Genomic DNA, 17921 nt, shown 5'->3' on the forward strand with positions numbered 1-17921 from the left:
ATTTAATTTATATTCTTCTATTTTCCTTAAATTTCATTAAGGTTTAGAAGTTTGTTTTTATTTAATTTTTTAATTTAATAAAATTTTTAGGATTTTATTATATATATTTTTTCTTTTTTAAATTGAATTTTCATTTAATTTGTAGGGATTGCTTTGTTTTTATTTTCAAAAACTTATTAAATGTATTTTTATCTATTTTAAATTTAATTTTCTTATAGTTTTTAGGTTTTATAGTTTTAAAAAGAAAACTATTTTTTTAATTTAATTTAATTTTTAAAAACTTATTTTATGTATTTTTTCTTGTTTTTATTTAATTCCTCTTCCCTTATTTTCTCTTAATTGTATTTAACTTTTAGCAGCTTATCTTATTTATTCCTTTTTTTTAATTTAATTCTTAGATTTTATTGTTTTAAGAAGAAAAATTAATTTTTTATTTAATTTTTAGATACTTGTTTTCTTTTTTAAATATAATTTTCTTTTAGTGTTTAGAGTTTGTTGTTTTAAAAAATAAAACTATTTTTTTTTTTAATTTCATTTCATTTAAGTAACCCTTTTTTGTGTATCTTTTCTTGTACTGATTGAATTTCTATTCTTCTATTTTTTAATTTCATTAATTTTTGGAAGTTTATCTGTTTTTCTTTTTTAATTTTTTTATTTTTGCATTTTTATTTAGTTAAATTTTCTTTTAATTTTTAGATTTTATTAAGTTAATGATATAATTGTTTAATTTCATTTCATTTTTACGAACCTTTTTATTTTTTCCCTTTTTTAGATTTAATTTTCTTTTTGTTTTTAGAGTTGTTGTTTTAAAAAGAAAAGTTTTTGTTTAAATTTCATTTCATTTTTAGAAACTTATTTTATTTAGTTTTTATACTTTTAAATTAATTTGTTTCTTTCTTATTTAATTTTCCTTTAATTTTTGCATTTTATTGTTTTAAAATGAAAATTTTATGTATTTTTTATTCAATTAAATTTTTAGAAAGCTTATTGCTAAATTCAAACAGAATAACGCTCAGTATAATAAACAGTATATTTGAGGAAAGGTGTTCCTCGCAAAACCACTGTGGTCAGCGAAACCGGAGTTGAACTGATGAGAGCTATTTTTCGACGTCGACAACCATAATAGGGCCGATGTTTTTTTTTTCAGACAATTGATATTACAGGCTTTGGCAAATTTAGGCATGAAGTATACTCAGTTGAGCAACACGTGGTCCAAACGTTAATCAGCCGTTTGGTGCATAAATCCGAAGAAACTGTGGCGGTGAAAAAATGAAAACTCGTGTGTGTCTTCGTACAGGACGTTCGGTCGAAAATATTGCTGCAGAGGAACAAAGTGCGGATCAGGCCGTGATAAACTTAATTCTGTCGTGGTGTACAGCAGTTGAACCTTTCCTACAGCCCGAATTGGATGACAATATGTGGTTTCAACCGGGCGCATTACCTCACGAAACAACGATGTTAACTGGTCGCCGAGATCAGGCGATTTCACACCATTGAACTCTGGGACTACGTGACAAGTATGGTATATGCCAATGAGCTCCCGAAACGATTCCAGAGATGAAGAACGAAATCATATGCGTTATATATGATATTCAGCCCAAATTATGCCAAAAAGTCATGGATAATTTTGATATGCGCATCCTGTGTCGTGGTGGGAATTTAAGGGTTATTGTGTTTCATACAAAAATGCCATAGACTAAAAAATGTGATGAAATAAAAAAATCGCTTCGATAAATTTCGTTGTTTTATTATAAAAGAAATCCTGCGTTCTTAGGGAATCACTCTACATATGCTCTTAAGTTTCTTACGCGAGCCCACCAGATCTGCAGTCCGTTTCCTCAGAAAGACTTTGCAGGGTCATGTCAGGTATCGAGATATTGTTCTAGATAAGCTCTACCTCAAGGCTAAAATTTAGCAGTCCCTGCGAGTCTCCACAAAAGAGAGTTATAGATCTCTTGGATTGCCTTTTAGCCTTTGACATATGCCATGGCGTGCCAGTGGGATGCAACTTGAGAGTTCTTCCAACTTCTAAGAAGCTCTGCCAGGTATCTTTTGGATGAATTGTTGAAAGTCTGATCCATCATGAGGGCCATATAGGCTCCATTGGCTAGTCAGTCCTTTCGTTGTCATCAAGTCACGAGTCCCTAGTTTTTCCAGTATGCTTTTGCAACTGTCTTCCAACTTTGACAGCATTTTATATGTTTTAAAGGCCCTTATTGCTGTTCGACATGAACACCCCTATGCTGTAATCCGAAATTTCGCAGTTACGAATTCGTAGCTCCGTTCCGAAAATTCGAAAATTGGTTTGCTGTAATCCGATCGTAACTATCAACGGCGTTACCAACTAAATTAGTGAAATTCGAAGTTCTTAATCAGCTGCTTTGACTGAAACAAATCAAAATAAATATAATCGCGCAAGTGAACAGTGAAATTAAAAAAAAATGTTTAATCGTATTTGAAAAAGCTTTTCCTTAATTAAGTAAAATAGAATGGATTCAGTGGCCGGTGCACTTTTGTCAAAGGAGATTGCTACGAGACAGTTCTGATCCATTTACCTTAAATGATAAATATATGTTCCCTCTTTTTAAGGGCGTCCATTCAACTAAATATTGTGTTGCTTTAAATCTTGCAACGCTTTCCCAAAATTCCACCACATCTTCTTTAACTATTACAAAGCCTCGGGCAATGTCCGGCCTTTCGCTCATGCTTTCCACCAGTTTTTCGTATTGCGAGCGATTTGTTGTGATTGTCCATGATAATTTTGTAAACATTTAATAATACATTGGTTTTTATTCACACTTCAACTTAAATACATATTTGCGCGTTTCCACACTTAATTTTATTGATATTTTAAAAGAATTCGCTTCGCTCCGACACCAGTTACTCTTCGTAGAAAATTTCCGACAAATACATACAAATTACAGCTACGTCGGATTCAGGCATACCAACGTTACGAATTTCGAAGATGGTCTCCGAATTTCGAAATTACGATACGGCAACGCGGATTACAGCATACCAATTTTAAGATTCGTAGCAAAATCGAATCTACGACGGATTACAGCATAGGGGTGGAAGGCTCTCTGCCATGAAGATGCCAAACCCCTATGTTAAACATGTGAGTATGGTTTCTGTGACAAGATTTTTTATAATTGCACATTTACATAGATATTTCGACGACCAAAGACTGTCACTCCAGCAGTATTCACCAAAAGCTATTTAGGGAATTTTTATGATGTTAGGCTAGGTCTATAAGTAAACCCCATTTTGAGCCGCCCGAAGGAAATGAAAAAGTTTATGTTCTAGCCATTGAAGTTGCACTTGCGTGCAAACGCACACTCTCCTTTCAAGCATTTGTCATTTAATTGCACCGAGAGCATATGTACCAGCAAATAGATGAGGTGTGGAAGAGACACAGGGCTATAAAAATCGTATGTAAGGGCTGTTGCCAGCGTCACCCTACAAATTGAGTCTTATTAAGGATAAGAAGTGTAGGGAATGTGAATTGGAGAAAAACCCCATCCAGCTATATGGGGCCACCAAAAAAGACTGCTACAGTGGAATAGGAATAGAATCGTTCAAGTCTTTTGTAACGTTATGGACGTTTAGATTTAGTTCCTCTTTTGCGATTGTTTTCCTTTTCACCGACTTCACATGCATATGTAAATCGACCATGAAATGGAAATCAAGCCACGTTCACTAATCTGACGCGCTTCGATATCTTTGAAGTCACACAATTAGCTTTCGAATACATAGTAATTTATTTTCATAATTTTTCCGATGTTTGTATATTAACTAGTTTTCTTTCTTATTTTAAATGTATGTTGTTATATTTCCACGTATGTACTAATTGCTTCTCAACAGTTCATTTGCACAACTTTAATTTTTCACTTATGCTTCATCTCAACACTGACCCACTCACTACACCCTCTTCATACATATTTTCGCTTAATGTCCGTACCTTCCGAGAAGTAGAATAATGCAAATATAATCAGAGCGTAGATTCCGTAACGCATTGCTATCGATTTTCACTCTCTCTTTCGCAAGCACACGTATTTATGACCAAAATACGCGCATAAAGTATCCGTATAACGGAAATTTATTAAAAAATTCAAAATCGAACTGTCACTTCAATGCAACGCGTACCGACTTCCGCTCACGGAACTCTGTTCGTCGACGCTCGTACTTCGTACTGAGGCTCTCAATTGTGCGCGCGCGAATCGTTTACCACCTTTTCAATGGATATACTCTACACAAATCGAAAATATCCTCTACTATATGGTTATGTATATATTCGTTTATATGTGCATAAGTTAATCCCAAGGTAATCCGATGGTTTTGTATCGTTCCGTTTCGTTCCAAGACATAAATGATTTTACAAGGCGAAACGTACGAGTTTAAGACAAAATTTTTTTTTTTCTTCAAATATAATATTCATACTTTCTTAAGCCCTATTTAAGTTGCTACAACTAATACTAATACAAGTAAAAAAAAAAAACCAAATAATAATAATAAGTAAACAAACAAATTTACGCCACAAAAATGTCCATCAACTGCATACTGGAAATGCGATCATTTCTTCCGTGTAGTGTGTTTATTAGTAAATGTTGTTGTTTTTTTGTTGGTCGTGTTTAAATTCGAGCAAAGTGTTAAAAAGCAAAAAAGTATAGAGCGACAGAAGACCAGAAGCAATTATGTTGGACCACTGACTGAGTTCAGCCAGTAACCGCGCGGCGCGTCGCGGATTTTCGTAGGTCGGAAGCGCGGCTCATATGTTGCGAGCATTTTTCACACATACACATACACACGCGCACGCAGGCTTGTTGGAATTTGTTGTGCACTAAACTTCCTAAGTGTAAAAATTTTTTCATTTGTAAAAAAAAATTTGTTATACATGCGGCTACTCTTCTCTCATTGCAGCGCTCGCCGCCACACTGCATACGCGCTAGTTGGTCAACGGCAAGGCCGGCCTGTGCCCAACTGCCCACCGCCCAGCGTGAAACAGGCAGCGAGTACAAGTTGAACTTATTAATTGTTTAAATAAATATGCCGCTCGTTCTTTTTTTGAATAAGTTCCTATATACGTAAGTAAATTAAAAGGAGTTTCACTTTTTCATTGCTTATTCATATGCTGATAGCAAAAAAAAATAAATATACAAAGTTTAAAAAAATAAAATACGCGCGTGTATGTATTTAAATGTAATTGCTACAAATGCGAGCATTCTTCTTATAACTGCGTATATGTACATATGTACATTAGACCATACCAGAACAAAATATGTTCGCTGTACATCTTCGAATTAAAAGTACTTTTTTGTCGCGAAAATAACATTTTTTTTGTACCAAAATTCATTTACCGCAAGTACCCCGTTCTAATACTTACCCACCAGGTCTAAGTTCTCAACCCCTGACGGCCCACCCTAATGTCAGTAAATTAAGCACTCAAAAAATCATCAAAGTTTTGTTAATGATGTATTCCGATTGTTCCAGTAGAACAATTTTTTTTTTATTTTTTTTCCAAATGCAGGTGTCACCGAAGTACTAAAGACGTTCGACCAAACAAACAAAATACGAAATTGCATTGCAAAAATACTTTAGGCTCAGAGTTTGTTTGCTTGTAAGGTGGTACGGTATAATTTACATACATATACATACTATATTAATTTATCTCCTACTGATATGAGGTTCAATGAATGATCATTTTCATTAAATTGTCACGATCTTTTGGCTCGAATTAATATTTGTTTATTCCAAAGCTATTTTTAGTTGTATAAATATTATATAATTTTATTGCACAGTAGTTTAATAAATACTACTATGGGCACTAATTAATTTTATGGGCGTATTCACGCCACAGCTTCTCGTTGATGGATTGCACCATAACCACCAAATCATTGTTGAGCGAGTACGCTTCACCAGGTTATGTGGACAGGAGAGTCAAAATGAGACAAGTAATTTTTAAGCAAAAAACCAAACCGACTTCAATTCTCATATAAAAATTTAAGATTATCGTTAATTTCTTCACGATCCATTTATTGAATCTAAACAAAATTAGTATGGATACCACCTTTCCGATAAAAAAGAATTATCGAAATCGGTTAACGTGGTCCAAAAAAAAAAAATAATATTCCGACGAACTGATAACCGCCTCCTTTTTGTGAAGTCAGTTAAAACCAAGCATTTGCACAGCCGCTCCGGTGCGCTCAGACTTACATTTCCCACCTAAACTTACTAGTACATTTCGCTGGTTGGGGTGGCTAAACACGTGAAAGACAGTCAGGGCTATCACTGAATCCGTCGTAGTCCGTATTTTCGTGAAATTTACGTAAATTCTTTTACTAAATCCGAATAGTTACAAACGAAGCATACACTTTGAATGCATACGTTCGTAGCAGTTCGGAATCAGTGATCGCATTTTCCTAGATTTTACGAAAATCAGACTATGATTGTTTCAGCGATAGCCCAGATTGAGTCAAAAGCCAACCTGGCAATAAGCGATGATCACTTCAGTTCTTATTAGTAAAAAACCAGAGATAACCTCCCTCAATATGGATAGCCCTGTAATCAGATCGGTACGCCAGAATTAGCTTTGGACCGCATGTGGAATATGTACAACAAAAAGCGTCAGAAATATATGGCGCACTTTATCGTGTGCTGTCAAACATTTTTAGAAACGTACTATCCTATCGATGCTCTGTGTACGCATCTCTAGGTTGAACAGGATCTATGCAGGTCAAATACCACCCTCGTCTTTATGAGGGGCTCCACAGTCTCTGCGCCTTAACAAACCTACGTCAGACGAAGCGGTACTACATAGTTATCGTAGGCATGACACCCATCGACCTACTTTCTGAAGAAAGAGCGGGAGTTCATAAACGTAGAGTGCAGAACGTCACTGATACAGTGACTATATTCCACAAGGAAAAGATTATGTCTTCGCAAAAATTGCAACAACGCTCGGAAAATTCCTCTAAAGGAAGGTAGATCTCATCCCAAGAATAGAGAAATGGCTAACTCGAACTTACTGTGAAAAAAGCTTCTACATAACGCAGCTGTTCACAGGCCACAGCTGTTTTTGTAAATTTTTACCTAATGACTCTTCTCTATGCCCAAGATATCAAGAAGTGGAAGACGTCGATCAAGTCATGTTTGTTTACCTAATGTTGAAGAAAATATGTGTAAAGCATCGTTTACTGATTACCCACTGCGACCACACAACCTAATTGACGACATGTTGAGCTCATTGTAGAGATACGCGAGGAACAAGACGAGAAGAAGCTAGCCGACGAGGCAGTGCGAAAAGGTAAAAGTCATAGGCGGACGTGACTTTGGGTGGGTACAAACGGCCCCAACTATGGTGGTTTTTTTTATATTTTTATTATAAAATAACACAGAGGACTGTTCCAAGTTGATAAAATTTTTTAACGAACTGCATTAGAACTTCAAAGAACCTAAAGTTCCGTGCTCAAACCACGTCCCTTCTACCTGATGGCAGTACCTGAGGTATTGGTACTTAGACGAAAGTCCCTCTGGTTTTCATCGGAGCTCTCTGATCTCTGGCGACTTTTTAGCAGACCCAGCGGGACTAATTTGCGCTCTGATTGGGAACTTTACAAAACGGGACAATTAATCTATACGCCGATATCAAGAAAGCTTTGAGATATTCTTGGCTATTGGACAAAGACTTAGGAACAGTCATTTAAAAGCTCGCAAATCTCCGTATAGCATGATTAATCCCCATATTAGAAACAGGATTCCCCATGATCGCCCATCGACAGCTCAAAATGCGTGAATTAAGAGTAAGCTGGTTGAGACTGCCCTTGTGAAGTGTGTGTGCCATGAAACATAAAGACTTTGCTATGGCTGCCTTGTTCGACATCGATAGCTCTTTTAACAATGTTCTTCCAGAGGCAATCTTCAGATCCCTTGGTAAGCTTGGACTCAAAAATCGCCGTATGTTCTGTGACAGCACTGTCGTGGTGGAGTGAGGTAGTGCCACCTTCTAGCGTAGAGTAGAGGGTTGACACAGGGTCATATTCCCTCGCCCCTTCTTTGGAGTCTGGTCTTATATTATGTTCAAATTGGCCCCATTTAACTTGTTAAATGAAAAAGAGCTTTTTGGAAAACGCAATCGTCCACATTGAACATTTGGAGTTAACTTTGACGGTTGTTTGATTTCCAATAAAAATTTCCGAAAAAAATATTCAAAATCAAGTTTTTGTGTTTCAATTTGTTTTGTGCGAATGTCTGCTTCATGATATTATCGCATATGGATTACTTAGAGACTTCAAAATGTTTAGTGCGTATGCACTATTTATCTCTGCGTACGATGAGACTTCATGGGAAATAACCAATTGCCGCCTTGGCCCCTTTTTTGGCGAGCAGACATGCATACAATTTTGATATTTTTTGATAATTTTCAATTTTTAATATTTTTCAGAATATACATTTTTTGAACGTTGGCGTGTCAAATGAAAGCTTTTGCGTCTTTCTGATTGGCCGGAGCAGAAAGCTTTCCGATACAACTCTGCGTTGAACTGGTTTTCAAACGAGTTAAATGATTTAACTGGTTCAATATTCCAACAGCAATTGCATGCGATTTAACTTGTTTATGAACATGTTTTGTTCATTTAACTGGTTCAAGCCCATTTAACATGTTTAGCTCGTCAATTTGAACGTAGTATTAAACGGCCTGCTAGAGGTTTTGGTGAATAAAGGTTGCCTGGTGTTGGTTGCCTATTCAGATGACATTGCATTTTTAGTGGTCAGGTGATACGAGAAGGGAGAAGCAGCAAGGCCTCTAGTGTCTTTGCTACCGGGGAAAGGAGAGTTTTATGGATATTAAAATTGATGTAGGTTCGGTATTCCGCGAAAGCAAGTTAGCAGGTTTATCGATCGAGACGATTGTGGACAGATAATCCGTGCTAAGGAAATCATAGGTCACCACGTTAAGCGGTTTATTACAGCAGCAATTAAGATTGTTGCATCGAGTGAGCTGCTGAAGCTACCCATAATCCTGGTGGGTACGTCGTCCTTCGCTCGCACAATCTCGAATAGTCTATCTAATGCGCCAAGTGTATTTCCCTACGATCGTTCGGCAGGCATAAATACCAAAGATCGTTGTGCACGTTCACATTGTATCCGGCGCAGATCAACAATGTTGAATTGCTGCGCAACTTCGCCTCTTGGAGCGCAGATACCAAGAGTCAATGCTGATCCATGAAGACGGTTATCTCCTCGATATTGGTCTGGAGTATGTGTCCATTGCAATTAAATTGTAGTGTCGTTGTGTGCCTATGGAGGCTGATTGATGCTGTTGTTATAGCTTCTGCTAAGCCCCGCTCGGGTCGGCTCATCCATCAACGTTGGCGTCTGTTTCAGCTAAGGGGAGGCCCAGGAAGTGCGCGACTTCAACGGGATCTGTCCATAGGGGCAGGGGCGTTAGCTGGGTGGGGTTCTGGTGGTATGCGAAGAGATTTCATGTGGCGACTCTATGCATGCCGGGAATTGGTTGGGTACATCCTCGTTTATTCTGCTCAGGTATGAGTTAAATCTGCTGCATTATCCAGAGCAAAGTTGCGCTATTGTGGTGTTGGGAAGCTGATCGCAATGCGTGTGTCTGGAGGTGTGGTTGTGTTATGTTGGGTGGTGGGTAGAGGCTGTCGGGCGTTTGGTAGGACCGGTACGTGCGTTGTGTGTGCGTCAATATCGTCTTGTTTGTTAGGTTAGAACAGCACGGGACCACAAACGACATAGTCCACTTTCGGTAAGTTCTGAGGCCTGAGCAGGTATTGCACCTAACTGCTCGAGTCATTCTGTCGTGGGAATACTATCGCCTAGTGCAGTTTCAGCAATTATTGTTTGGTGCAGGGTTTCTACCCATTTACAAATAAATAATCACTATCACTTTTACCCCCTTGGGGTTGGAGATTACTCGCGCCTTCCTTAACACTTATGGAACATAAGCTGACGCAAGACAACCTCACCTGATGTGGCAGAAGACGATGTATTGTGGAATAAAACCTTTACCGCCCTACATGACTGAGCAGATGCTAGGTATATACCGCTGGAGCTTGGCGCAAATCTGACTGACTACAGGATGAAGGCCTCCGGAAAGTGAATGGGAAAATGGTAAGCAGAAAAACTACCATCTGTTATTTGCTATCTGTATGGGTAGCGTGGCTAGTTCCGATTCCTCTGCTCCTCTTGCTTATTCTTTCTGTAGCCTCAAGAAATATTCTTCGTTTGATCTCCAGGCTTTTTCCTAAACTCTTATCAGTCGCATGTGCATCATTTGCAAGACAACTCCATATTTGTTGTTAAGTGTTACTTTGTCTTATCATTGGCGTCGAATCTTTCACACAGTATCATTGATAGGAGTAAATATTCAAGTTTATGAAGGCTATCAGCCCGATTCTGTGCACTTGATAAATTGAAAATCTTTATAATTTGTCATTTTTTTATTATTTATCAAGAATTGGTATTCTAGCACAGAAACCAAAAGCTTTTTTCTTGATAAATTATCAAGATTGAAAATGCTATTGACAAATTGAAATTTCATGTGAAATGTAGACATTTTGTATATTAATAAATTTGTTTCTAACAATTAAATACTCCATGTGCCGGCATTTGAACCTGCGACACACGGAATTATAGTCGACATCTCTAGCTACTCGGCTACGAAAGTCAAAAGCTTTGTTGCTTTTAAATCCATATTTTTCATATGTGACAATGAAATCAGTTCCACACATGTGGAAATCAGTTCCACTTATGTGGAAATCGTAGAGCTTTTTGTTTTATAAATATTGACACAGAATACGAGGGAAGCTTTTACTTGATAAAAATCTTGATAAAATTTCTTTACAAAAAATTTATCAAGAAAACACAGAACTGGGCCGTATTTCACGATAATTGACGCAAAACAGATCTCTATTCTTGTGGATTGTTTTTTTTGGGGATTTGGGTAGGTTTGCCGGTTTAATTGTAATGGTCTGATTATGGCAACTTTAGTTAACTTACGGCTCTCTCTCAAAAATTCTGTTAAATGGGCATGATCCAACTACACAAGATCTGACATGATGAAGCAAACAAAGTAAACAAAGAATATGAAGACGAAGCATAAAGAAAAAATGCAAACAATTTTGTAGCACATGTTTGTGCTAACCAATTAATTATTTTTGTACGTGTTTTTGCATCCAATCACCGCGCACTTCATTTTAATTACAATTGCACAAGAAATTTATTGAATATCGCTTAAAAATCACTGAAATAAACCACCGACAAAATACACATAAAGAAAGAAGCAAAACAGAAATAGCAAACTTCAAAATTACGAACGTCACACACTTTTTTCTCAATTGCTATTACAAATGGCTGCTTCTCAACCGGTCAGATCAGTTCTAATCAGCGTTGCCGTTTTGGTCCAATTGGACCAAAATTGGTAGCTTCATTCTCCGTTGGTAGCTTGGTTGGTTTGATGAAGCTTTTGGTAGGTAAAAGTATTTGGTAAATATAACCAAATTGAACATTAAAATTTGTTCGCTTAATTTGCGTCTACGCGTTCAAAACATTGCTTTCACTTTGCTTACACGTATAAGATTTCTTTATTTTTTCTATATTTTATTAATCAGACAATTTTCTGCAAACAAAAACTCACTTCCCAAAGCTATGACCGATTAGCTGTTCAAATTAACGAGAAATTACCTATCGTCTTGAAAGAAAAATTGGTGATAGGCAAAATGTGAGTGCATTGGTAAAAAAGGGTGAGTGTATGCAAATTAAATCAAATTCGAATTTTTTTAAATGCATAAAATGCCTGCTTTTGTTTTTTCACACACAAAAAAATTTTTTTGATATGAATTGACTCAATCTCCAAGGTATTTACCATGATAAAAATATAGTAAGGTAGAACCGCTGAGAGTCACTTTTAAAATTCTTGACGTTTCCAAACAATTTAATTTTTAAATTTACCCCGCAAACATATTCTGAGCGTTCAGAATATATGAGTCCGAAAGGTGTCCTAGGTAGGTAAGAAATATGAGTTTCAAAAACAAAAAATTTTTTACTCTTATATGAATCTTTTAGGATTCATATATGAGCCAAGTTATGAGCATCGTATATACTTACAAGTATGGAATCCTATGCCCCTTTTTGTCTATTCTCTTTCTAACAACGGACGTGCCTGCCAAACAGCGGACGTGCCTGCCAAACTGAAAAGCATGATGGCGGCAGTGTTTGACAGGCACGTTCGACGATGCGAACGGCAATGGAAGGTAAGAAATGGAAGATGGATACATGAGAATGAAATAATTATGAAATAGCAGAATGTCGAAGCAAAAACGAATTTGAGAAATGTGACAATGCGAATGACGTTAAATGAAAGAAATGTAAAATAGCGAAATGTCGAAATAGAAGAAATAGATGAGAGGCTCGTATTCAAGGGTTTCGTGAAACAAAAAGTGTTGCTGTGTTGCGCCATAAAATATTTAAATACTTTTTTAATGTGGTTAAATTGAATCATACGCTTTTTTAATTAGTTGGCAAAAGTACATATTTCGCCAGCCAAAATATATATATGTACCTATGTATGTATATAGCGCGACGCTACAAGATTCATTTATAAAAACGGTATATGCTAATGACGTTATTCATAAAAAATAATATAATATATATATATATATATATAATAAAAATCGATTTCTTAATTTTTTATGAATTTGGGTAAAATATTTAAATTCACATTTTTAGTCCATTTTTTTCCTATTTATTACTTTTAAAAATTTTATTTTCTTTAATAACCGTTCCACTGAGTTATACCACCCATCAAAAATCAAACTATTTTATAAGAAATGTATTGACCTTTTTACAACGGCATTTAAAAAATTTTTTGCTCAGATTGAAAAATTGCCTGCTTCTCACACTTCTGTGGTGCTTTTTATTGTAGTTATTATTCTGTTGACATCTGAATTTCCCTACATAGATTTTATGTGATTGCCGATAGATTGATTACCGGCATTTCCTCTGTGAACTTTTTTTAACTACATTCATAAAAAAATTACTAATTTTGGTTTCTTTTTTTCATCTTGAACTGGTACATATGTTTGTATGTAAAATGCATTTAAAAACGTCATTTGCCCAATATGCACGATGCAGCGAACAAAGGTGGCACCGTCAGACATACCCCTACTTTGAATTTGTCGATTTTGATAATTCTGATCTAAAAGTAAACGACGTATCAGAAACTTTAAATGTACTGAAATTCACTTATACTTCCAGAAAAATCACCGCTTTTTCACATTTTCCTTATTAATTGTCATTGTAACTCATATATTTTTAGAATTCAGCGCAATTAAAACACGCTTACTATCGAAAAATTTATTATTGAGAAAATTGGCTGGTCTGATATTTTCTTTTAACATGCAATTCGGCTTTGTTTACTTTTTGTACAGAAATGTCATCGCCACTATGACGGGGCAATCTTGTACTCTTTCTTGTCAAATATGCATTTTGATGTAACTGCTATGAACCTATGAATACTCATTAAAATCGTTTCAGTTCGTAATAAACGTACATTACATACTTGTAGTCTAAATCATGATAAAAACATAGCAAGGTATAACCGTTCTCTCAATTTGTCGGCCATGATTTTTTTTTTGAAGTTTGAAAACATTTTAAAATCATATAAATGTGAAAATAAAAAAATGAAATTGTTCGAAATTGTTGTTGCTTGAGATTGAAAATGAAAATGTGTGTGTGAGTTTGTGAGTAAATTTAAAAATTAAATTGTTTGGAAACGTCAAGAATTTTAAAAGTGACTCTCAGCGGTTCTACCTTACTATATTTTTATCATGGTCTAAATATATTTTTTAATATGAACTAGCTTTTTTAATTCTAGAAAATATCAATAATCACAAGAATTATAAAAATTTCTCTTCAAAAGATACGTTTCAAAGCATCCCTGTTGATGTCATAATTCAAATAAAAATTTGAATAGAAATTTTGATGCAAACGATTTTCCTCGATATTCATCATACAAATTTATTTATTCTTTATTTTCTTCCACGCAAATTTACTCATTACTTTAAGTGGCTTTCATCTTTTTATTTTTGTAAAAAATAATATAAACATGTTGCTCTTGCCAGCTGCAATAGCTTCAATACACTAACAAAAGTGTGAATACCCAGTGCCCAGCTTAGAACAAGAATCCTAGCATTTTGCCTCCCAAATGTTACCGTCTGGCCTCCTCAAGATCCATAATGCCTCCGGAGTTAGTCAACACAACGTAACCAAATTGACGAGAAGGCAGCAAGTTGTTGGTCCACTTCCAACCATTTCAACCAATTTATGCGATTTAATGGGCCTCATGCATAAAAAATGAGTCTAAGGTCAGACTCAATTTTTGCACTAAAGGGGTGAGCTTAAGCTCAAGAATTTGTACTGAAAATCGAGTTGGAGCTTAAACTCACATTTAATGCATGAGGTCCAATATCTTTACTGCTACCTTGTGTTGCGTCCAGTAAATAGTGGCCAATTTTTATGAATGCCTGTGGGCCTCTGCCAGTAGCTGCAGCTGCGGCGGCACGTGATTGTGGCATAACGTTGATGTAAGCGTAAAATAAAAAAAGGTTTGGTAAGGTTTTTCGGGCCGCTTCTTAGGCCACAATCGCAAATGCACCCACACATGCGTACGTGCTGCGTAGAGACGTAAATTATAGTTTTCCCCGAGCTCCAGTTTCTTATCGCACTATTATTTCCCTTATTACTTATAATTCTCTGCCACGATTTGCGCTGCTCGGGCCACGGCTGCTTGTACAAGAAAATAAACCATTTGTTTAAACGATGATCATCTTACTTGTCCGTATGTCGCTCTGGAAAGAAATATATATTAAATTATATGTTTTCTTAAAAATAAATGCAAATTTACCTAATTTTTCCACCGGCAGGCACGAATATGATGTTCAAAACAAAAACAATGACAAAGAATTTCACACACATTGATGTATTTTAGCGCAAAACGATAAGTTTCACAAATATTTTAAATTATTGCCTGGAACATACACATTTATCGTTAATATTGGAAATGCAAGACTTGGCACGCATTTTTAGTTTCTTTTTTATTGAATTCAAATGAATAAAAACACATTTTTCTAAAATATTTCTCAATTTACATTTTAAAGTTTTTTCTGAAACTTGAATGTAACTCTGTGCGGAGAATGAGAGAATTGAAAATCAGGTGATCTCAGCTGTTTTCAAATGTAAACAAACAAAATGGCGCTTTCCATACTTGTAAGCCTATACAATGGTTATGAGCCAGCACCTTGTGCCAATATAAAAACAATAAAGATTTGAAATTTATATCTAAACTTGTTTATACAGAAATTGAAAATAATTAGAAAACAAAAAATGAACAAAATTTAGCTTCAGCTGCTGCTATTGAATGCATGTTGGAATGTGTATATGCATGTGAGTATGTATGTATATTATTTGCATGGACTTTTTGCGAATGTCCGAGTCCGAATGTAGCAATTTATGAGGCCGATACAGGTCTCAAAAAGAGTCATATATGAGGCCAAAACTTGTTTTAAAAGAGTCCAAAATGAGCCGTATATGAGGCCAATAAGAGTCCAATATGACTCATATTGACGCTCATTTGATGTATGAATTTAAGCTCATATAAGTCGACATTCGTAGGAAGGGAAACACACTCATATCGGACTCTTAAATGAGCTCATTATGAGCGTAATAGCTCCGAAATAGGACTCCTTAAAGACTCTAAAATAAAAGTTAAACGTGGTGAGCGGTTGAATGGTAGAACAAGAAGAATTTATTTCATTTGACAGTTTACATGTGTACCTGTAGGCATAACAGGGTTGTATTGTTTGGTATATTTCAACACCCCCACTATAACAAACAATATGAGTATGGATTACAATATTTCAATGTGCTGGACACCCAGCTTTCTTAAAAATATATAATGCTTAATTTTACATAAGCCTTTTGTAAATAAATCAGCAGGCATTTCAGCTGTAGGCAAATATCTTATACTAACTATTTTGCTGTTAACACATTCTCGACTAAAGTGGTATCTTATGTCTATGTGCTTGCTTCTTTTATGAAGTATAGGATTTGCTGCAAGCTTCTGTGCACTCTGACTGTCATTATATAAGTTAATAGTGTACATTATTTTTGTAATTTCAAATTGTAAATTTCTTAAGTATTTTGCCTCTTTGCAGGCTTCTGATATAGCCATATATTCGGCTTCCCAACTTGATAAGGCTACGGTTTTTTGTTTCTTAGTTTCCCAAGATATTATGCCTTTTGCAAATGTAAAGCATATACCAGTATAAGATCTCCTATCTATAGTGTTGCTTGCCCAGTCTGCGTCAACAAAGCCTTCGATATTTAAACTTTCATGATATGCATATTTTATGCCATATGTTTTAGTTCGCTTTAAATACTTTAAAATTCTTTTTGCATAGGAATAATGCTCTCTAGTAAAGCATTGATTAAATTGGCTAAGAAATCCTACCGCGTAGGCAATATCTGGCCTTGTTAACACAGCTAGATACATAAGACTTCCTATTAACTGTTGGTACGGAAGACCAACTTCACAATGATTTTCTTGATTTATAAACAACTTACTCTCAATTGGAGTATCTACTGTTTTACAATCAATCATATTGAATTTTTTTAGTAACTGTTCAACATTGGTTTTTTGACATAATGATATTGTTTTTTCAGATTTGTTTGTTATTACATCCATGCCAAGACATTTCCTGATTTCGCCTAAGTCTTTGATTTTAAATTTACTTGACAATACATTTTTTAAAAGTTTAGTCTCAACTGTATCATTAGAAAAAATAAAGAAATCATCTACATAAACCGTAACAATAGTTTTTGATTGATTTACTAATTTTGTATACATGCATGGTTCTAACTCAGATCTTATATAACCAATTTTTAGTAAACATTCATCTACCTTTTTGTACCAAGCTCTTGAGGACTGCTTGAGGCCATAAATTGCCTTTTTAAGCTTTAATACCTTGTTCCCTTTCTCAGTATTAGGAAACATTTCTGGTATCGACATGTAAATTGTCTCCTCAAGATCTCCATTCAAAAAAGCTGTTGTTACATCGAGATGAGTTGTATTAAGTCCAAATTGGACCGACAAAGCAAATAGCATTCTTAATGTAGTATGCCGAACAACTGGGGAAAAAGTGTCGAAATAATCTACACCTTCCGCTTGCGAATACCCCTTATACCATGTCCCCACCGGAGCTAACCACGTAGTTATGGCTACTGAGTTGGTTATCCCGATAACCCACTTGATTTAGCGTAGTTTCGCCATATAAAAATGACAGCACTTAACCATTTCATTGAGATGGTTAAAAGCTAACCAACTCGAAACCACGTCGAAAGTCTGATACAACCCTGTGTTTTCCCGCCATCTGTGGGTCATTAGCGTTAAAATGTAAAGAATTCGTTCCCTACTAGTGTTTGGACTCAACTAAAATCAGATTAGATTTACTCCGGTTTTTAAAAAAAATTTAAATCTACTCCTCTACTCCGCTGGACTTTAAATCTATTCCGTTTTTTTCATTCATGTTATGCCCTCTTGGGGCCGTTTTTTGAGTGTTCACCACCGGTTTCAGTAAAAAAATTGAAAATTAGCCAAATCTCACTGTTAAAAAGTAACGCTTTCATAGCAATGCGTCAATAAATTAACTTCGTTATTTTTTGACGTATGGCTGTACAAACTGGCGGATGCAGAGCTTTACTTAAGTTGTTAAAAAATATATGTAGAATGAAATTTATATAAAGTAGAAAAGGTTTGCTTTTTAAAAAATTAAGTGTTAGATACGTTCTACTTCATAGAATATGCTAAAAATTACCTAAATATGTAACATATTATCCTTGCATTGCTT

At 35.5% G+C, this 17921-nt stretch overlaps 1 protein-coding gene and 1 long non-coding RNA gene across 3 annotated transcripts in view; one reads left to right on the forward strand and one right to left on the reverse strand.

Annotated features, from left to right (window-relative positions):
* LOC118741033 (threonine--tRNA ligase 1, cytoplasmic) overlaps positions 1–17921 on the forward strand; it is a 575984-nt gene that overhangs the window by 521356 nt on the left and 36707 nt on the right. The gene's annotated exons all lie outside the window — the stretch shown is intronic.
* Positions 14113–15069, reverse strand: LOC118741058. The gene is made up of 2 exons (XR_004993221.1): positions 14921–15069; positions 14113–14864 (listed from the first exon to the last, which is right to left on the reverse strand). It is a non-coding gene; the product is annotated as an uncharacterized LOC118741058 (long non-coding RNA).

The sequence above is a fragment of the Rhagoletis pomonella genome, unplaced genomic scaffold, assembly GCF_013731165.1.
Source record: "Rhagoletis pomonella isolate Grant_MI unplaced genomic scaffold, Rhpom_1.0 Rhpom_scaffold_00006, whole genome shotgun sequence".
Lineage (NCBI taxonomy): Eukaryota > Metazoa > Arthropoda > Insecta > Diptera > Tephritidae > Rhagoletis > Rhagoletis pomonella.